This window comes from Pseudorca crassidens, chromosome 1 (assembly GCF_039906515.1).
Source record: "Pseudorca crassidens isolate mPseCra1 chromosome 1, mPseCra1.hap1, whole genome shotgun sequence".
Classification (NCBI taxonomy): domain Eukaryota; kingdom Metazoa; phylum Chordata; class Mammalia; order Artiodactyla; family Delphinidae; genus Pseudorca; species Pseudorca crassidens.
The window spans coordinates 17,419,766-17,425,876 of record NC_090296.1 but is presented as its reverse complement, the minus strand read 5'-3'; positions in this window follow the sequence as shown (position 1 = coordinate 17,425,876).

Below are 6,111 nucleotides of genomic sequence, written 5' to 3'. Positions count from 1 at the left end.
AAGCAATGATAGTGTGCTGGTTGCACAAAATGCGAGCTAAAGAAGGTTTTAGAGAATCAGAATGAATAAAGAATCTGTTCATAGCAACATGCTCCTGTATTTTGGTTTCTTTCCTGTTTCTTTCCTTTCCTCCAAAGGCCACTCATCACATGTATTGTTTTAGATCTTTCTCTTGTCACTGATCTCTCCTACATTATAAAATCAAATATCCTGCATATATTTTTCCCTGCTCAATGAATCCTCTCACTGTATTATAAACTATTAAGTTTAAACTCTATTCTTTTACTGTAAGGTGAGGTTAAGAATGCTTTTAGAGAACTGTTGAAGTGATTTGGCACAACTCAATGACATATTTCTGTCTAGTTCCTAAATCTGTTCTGATTTTTACTCATTCTTTGGGAGAGATTAATCTGACTTAATAGCAACACATACAAACTTTAAGAAGAATTATATTAAGACCACGGGCTTGGTTCTCTTCCTAAGCTTGTCATATCGTCTTCTGCCTCGTAGCACAGGTTTCCTTCTACCTAATCTCCTCTATTCTATTTCTCTTCCTCTTTTCCTGCCTTTTGACTTTCAATCATTCATAGTGAAGCCCTAGCAGTTTTACAGAACAGACTCCATTTAATGCTTTATAAATATTTTCCCATCAATATGTTTTCTCTATAAAAGCATCCAGGAAGGAAGTGAAACAATCAAATGTCACTTTTCATTTGTCTACTGTAAACTGACATAGTCAATAAAGTTTGACTGAAAATTCCTTGAGAAAACCTTGCAAACTGATAACTTTTTAATTTTATTTAAAGAATTTTAAAACTCAGCCATCTGAACAGACTCAATCTAAAATCCAGCTTCGTTCAGTTTTTCCAAGGTTCTCTTCTGTTGCCTTTTTAAAAGATCCAGGGGGCAGTAAGGGAAAATATTGGACCAACTGAAGAGTTTTGAAGGGAGAATACAATCACTACCACAGAATAAATGAGATTGTAATCATACAATTGAACTGTAATAGAACATCCTTCCAAATAGAAATTAACATACCACAAATGTGCAATTAGTATCCAATAAATCACACTAAGAAGAGTGTCAATACAGTAAGGTGTACCTAGTCATCACAATTAATGCCTGTGTCTTGTATTGGAGAAGGCAAGCTGTTTTCATGTTACAGTCATTAGGGGTGAGGTCCTTTCTGCAGCTGAACTGCTAAAAGCAGTTAAGTATGTAATAAAGATGCTGCACTTTGAACAAGAACTTTTAAATTCCACAAACTACAGGAATTGCTAAACCATTTTAAAGAAAAAAAAAATAGTAAGAGCTGCTATTTTATTTGGAATACAGCAACTTTGTAAGAGCACTTAATTAAAACAAAAATATATGGTTTGGATGAGAATGGCTTTGTTTTTCTTCCTATTGCTTAATTTTCCAATCAGAGTCAGAGATATCAGTCAAACATAAAATATTCAGCAAAATACCATTCAAAACAAACAGATGTATGATTTGCAAATGAATTCTAAAGAAAACACAAACTGAGGAGGTAGTGTTTTCCTTCCTAGGATTCTGGAATTTTCAACTGTGAACTGAAAGATGGGTGGTTTAAAATGGAAATAGTTGCGGTAGGAATTAGGAAATTTGAGTTGTAATGTAGAATCTTCTACAAATGGTCTGTCTGATCAGTCTAGCTTTAGATGGGCATTTAATTTAATTATTAGTATTTCTTCAGTTATTTGGGGAGGAAAACAGAAGAACTGGGTGAAGAATAATTCATGGATGCACTCAGAAGAATCCTTCACAGGTAACAAGTACAGTTTGGAGACAACAATGAATTGTATTCTATTTTGGTTATAGTAAAAAACCAATGAAAGACTTAAAAAGAAGATTCATTATGTATTTTAGAACTATTGTTTTTCAAAGTGGAGTATAAAGTACAGACCGTGGGGCAGTTAGGATCTTCTGGAAGATGACTTGGACTAAGATTGTAGCAATGGAGATGGTGAGAAGTGTTTGAACTCAGGTTACATTTTTTAAGGGACAACTGGGCTTAATAAGAGGTTGCAAGTTGGGATTTAAAGAAAAGAGTTAGCAATCAAGTATGACAGCAAATCACTGCAGTGGCTCAATTTGCTGGGATTAAAAGGTTTAGGGTGGGAGTGGAGATGGGAACAAGTGTTTTAGTCATATTAACAATTAGATGCTAGTAGAAATCCAAATAGGAGAAGTGAATATATAGTTAAATATGAGTCTAGCACCCAGAGTAAGATATCTAGGCTAGAGTTGGAAATTTGAGGGTCATTAACACATAGTTGATATTTAGGGATTTGAGGCAGACTGAGATCATCTGAGAGGAATGTAGATGGAGAAAAGAAGAGCTGGAGGAGAAGAGCCCTGGAGCACTTAAAACCCTGTAAAGTAGTATAAAAAATGACAAAGTATAAAAAATGACAAATATAAAGGCAGAAAAGTACCATCGGAATGGCGGGGCTGGGCCAGAGAAACAGGAGGTTGGTGTCATACTTTGGTGTCCTGTGGCTGGTATTAAGGCTTATGTTTGTATGTCAATGGTAATTATCTGGTAGACAAGAAGAAACTGATAATTCAGAAGAGAGAGAGAGAAATTCAGGAATTAAGTTCTTCAGAGTGAGAATAGAGTCCAAAGCACAAAAGGAGGTCCCGGGTTACATGTTTGATTGTAACAAGGAAACAAAAATAACTGTCTTTCTTCCTTTTGATTCAATGTAAAATTATGCTTTCTGATTGAATTTAATTTTTTCATTAAGTTTGTAATGTTAAAGTAACTAAACAAGGTGGCCATTAGATTGAGGTGGCAGCCTATGTAAGCAAACCAAAATCCAAACCCAAACATGTAAATACCTCAAGGTCATGAAATCAAAATGCTAAGGTAAACCAATTCTAGGCTTTAAACTAAGATTATTAAATAATCTCCTTTCTCTTCTTCCACAACTTCTTTATGTAAGTCTTTCTCCTAGCTTCTTTTAGCAAAACACTTCTAACCACTTCCAATTTGGTGCTGTTAGATTGGAATGGATTTTTGCTCAAATAAATTCTTAATTTTTTTTTTTTTTTTTTGCGGTACGCTGGCCTCTCACTGTTGTGGCCTCTCCCGTTGCGGAGCACAGGCTCCGGACGCGCAGGCTCAGCGGCCATGGCTCACGGGCCCAGCCACTCTGCGGCATGTGGGATCTTCCCGGACCGGGACACGAACCCGTGTCCCCTGCATCGGCAGGCAGACTCTCAACCACTGCGCCAGGGAAGCCCTTTTTTTTTTTTTTTTTTTTTTTTATGTCTCAGTTTATCTTTTAGCCGTGGCCAAGTAATCTGCAGAGAATGAGGGAAAGAAGAGGTTTTAGAAATTAGAGGAAAGACTAGAAAGGATGAAATAATTGTTTCCGGGAGTAAAAATGAATTCACAAGGGAGGTAGTAAGATTGTCTGGCACTAGAATGATCTAGTTGAGAGTTATGATTCTAAATTTCAAGTGAAATTAGCACGGTTGTTATGTGATTTTTCTCCAATAATATTCAGCTACCTGGATGCAGGTGAAAAGTTAAGGGGAAAGTTGGTTTTAACCAGGAGTGGAAGTTTGTCATAAGGGTACAACATAGGAAGAGGATACTGGCAGTTATAGGTATTAGCAAGAGAGTGGCTATAATGTGGAATGATAGAATCTAAATTGGGCTAATAAGAAAGTGAGGACCTGAAAAGTTTAAGGACTAGCAAAAAGCATTTGAGTCCATGAATTAGATGTAGCAAGGAGGTCAGATCTTTTTACCATCTCATAGTTTTGCCTTTTCCAAAATGTCATGTAGATGAAATCATACAGTATGTAGCCTTTTCAGATTGGATTCTTTCACTGAATAATATGCATTTAAGATTCTTCCATGCCTTTCATGGCTTGATAGATCATTTCTTTTTAACACTAAATAATATTCCATTGTCTGGATGCACCACAGCTTATTTATCCATTCACTCAATGAAGAACACCTTGGTTACTTCCAAGAATTGGTAATTATGAATAAAACTGCTATAAACATTCATGTGTAGATTTTGGTATGGACATCATTTTCAACTCCTTTGAGTAATTATGATGGAGCACAATTCCTGGATTCTGTGAATGAGATTGCATTGACAGAAGAACTGACATTTTGATAATATTGACTATTCCTATCCATGACCATAGGCTATCTCTCTAGTTCTCCTTTGATTTCATTCATCAGTGATTTAAATTTTTAAATTAATTTCATGAAATTTTGAAGATAAAAGTCCAAACATATTATAAGGTATATACTAACCATTCTAAAATTTTAAAAAAAGAGAGATAATTCCTGTAATATCTCAAATGCAGAGATTTAATTATATCTAAAAACCCAAGATCTTTAAACACATTATTTCTTAAATCTTCATAAAAGATTCATTCCAAATTTCTAATTAAAAAGTGTCTTTCCATTTCTCCCTAGAAAGCAGTAAACAAGCATGGAATACAGGACATTGAACTAAGTAAAATCATAAATGCCTACTTTCTTTCAGAAGCTAATAATCATAGGCAGCCTAATTACAATGGAAAACATTTCAAGTGTGTATAGGTATTATTATTGCATTAAAAAATTACTTCAGAAAAATAGCATCTTGAAACAACAGACACTTATTTATCTCATCACACTTCTGAAGGTTAAGAATCTGGGAAAGCTTAGCAAAAAGTTCTGACTCAGGATCTTTCATGAGGTTGGAGTCAAGTTGTCAGCTAAGATTAGCATCATCTCAAGGCTCAATTTGAGGTAAAGAATCCACAGCTAACCTCACTCACCTGGCCTGGCAAGTCTCACTTCCTCACTGGCTGTTGGTTGTGGACCTCCATTCCTGGCCAAGTATGCCTCTCCATAGGCTGCATTCGTTAAATACATGCAACTGACTTCTTCCAGTCAAATAATATGACAGAGGGAGAGAGAGAGGGAGAAAGATGCCCAAGGTGGAAAGCTCAGCTTTCAGAGCCTAATATTGTGACACATCATCACCTTAGCTATATGTTATGCTTCACACACTAATTCTAGTACAATTATGATTTCAGGAAAACTACACAGGTTGTGAGTATCAGGTAGTGGGGATTGTGAGGAAGCATCTTGGAGTCTGGCTAGAACAAAATGTAAAATAATAAAGACAGCTTTTAAATTATTTATTTAAAAAATATAGGAGAAAATTTAGTTTTTTTTTTTCACGTTCTTATCTCAGCTTTGCAGTATACATGGAAGGGACCTCCTACCTCAAACTAAACCATATCACGAGAAAGCTCAGTAGTAGCACAAAGAGGAATATAAGTTAGTGTTAGATGATGATGAGCAAAGTTTTTGCTGAGTAGGAGTTCAGAGAAGTGAAATAAAACCACCAAATGTCTTTAAGCTATGGAATGAACTTTTTTCATACAGACTTTTCTTTTTATTTGCTATATTTACTTTAAGTTAGATTTAGAGATCTTCCTGGAAAATGTGTTATGCAGAATTAAAATAAAATCCTCCATCCTTGTAGCCGTTATTATATAGAGACATTATTCTAAACACTGGACTCATATCATCTCAATTCTTACAAAAGACCCTCAATGTATAGAATGCATTGAGTCCAAATATGTCTGAGTCAAAGTCCATATTATTTTTCAAGCCAAAATTATCTTTGGAAATCATTCTAGTGCAAATTTGCTGTTGTCCTAAGAATAGAGTCTAGGAGCCAATGAGATTAAGATACCTGCTCAAATATACAGAATTTAGTAGTAGAACTACTATAAAATATTAGATTTTTTGGCATCCTACCTGAGTACCCTTGAGAATGTACAATAAATTCAACAAAACTCTCATTTGATACTGCAGCAAATGAAACTCTATTGATTGGCATTTTGTTTGAAGTCTTTTATGTCTGCAATTGTATATATGTAGTTTGAAGAAAAAATATCTTAAGCACACAAAATTGAAAATGGAAATGAGACATTTGGACTAAAATCCCTCAACTCCTTGTAGATTTTGTCAGCTGAAAATTACAAATATCTAGAATATTGTTTTTTGTGCTGTTTCAATGGTGGAATCTGAAAGCACCAAGTTTAATACTTTAGATTAAA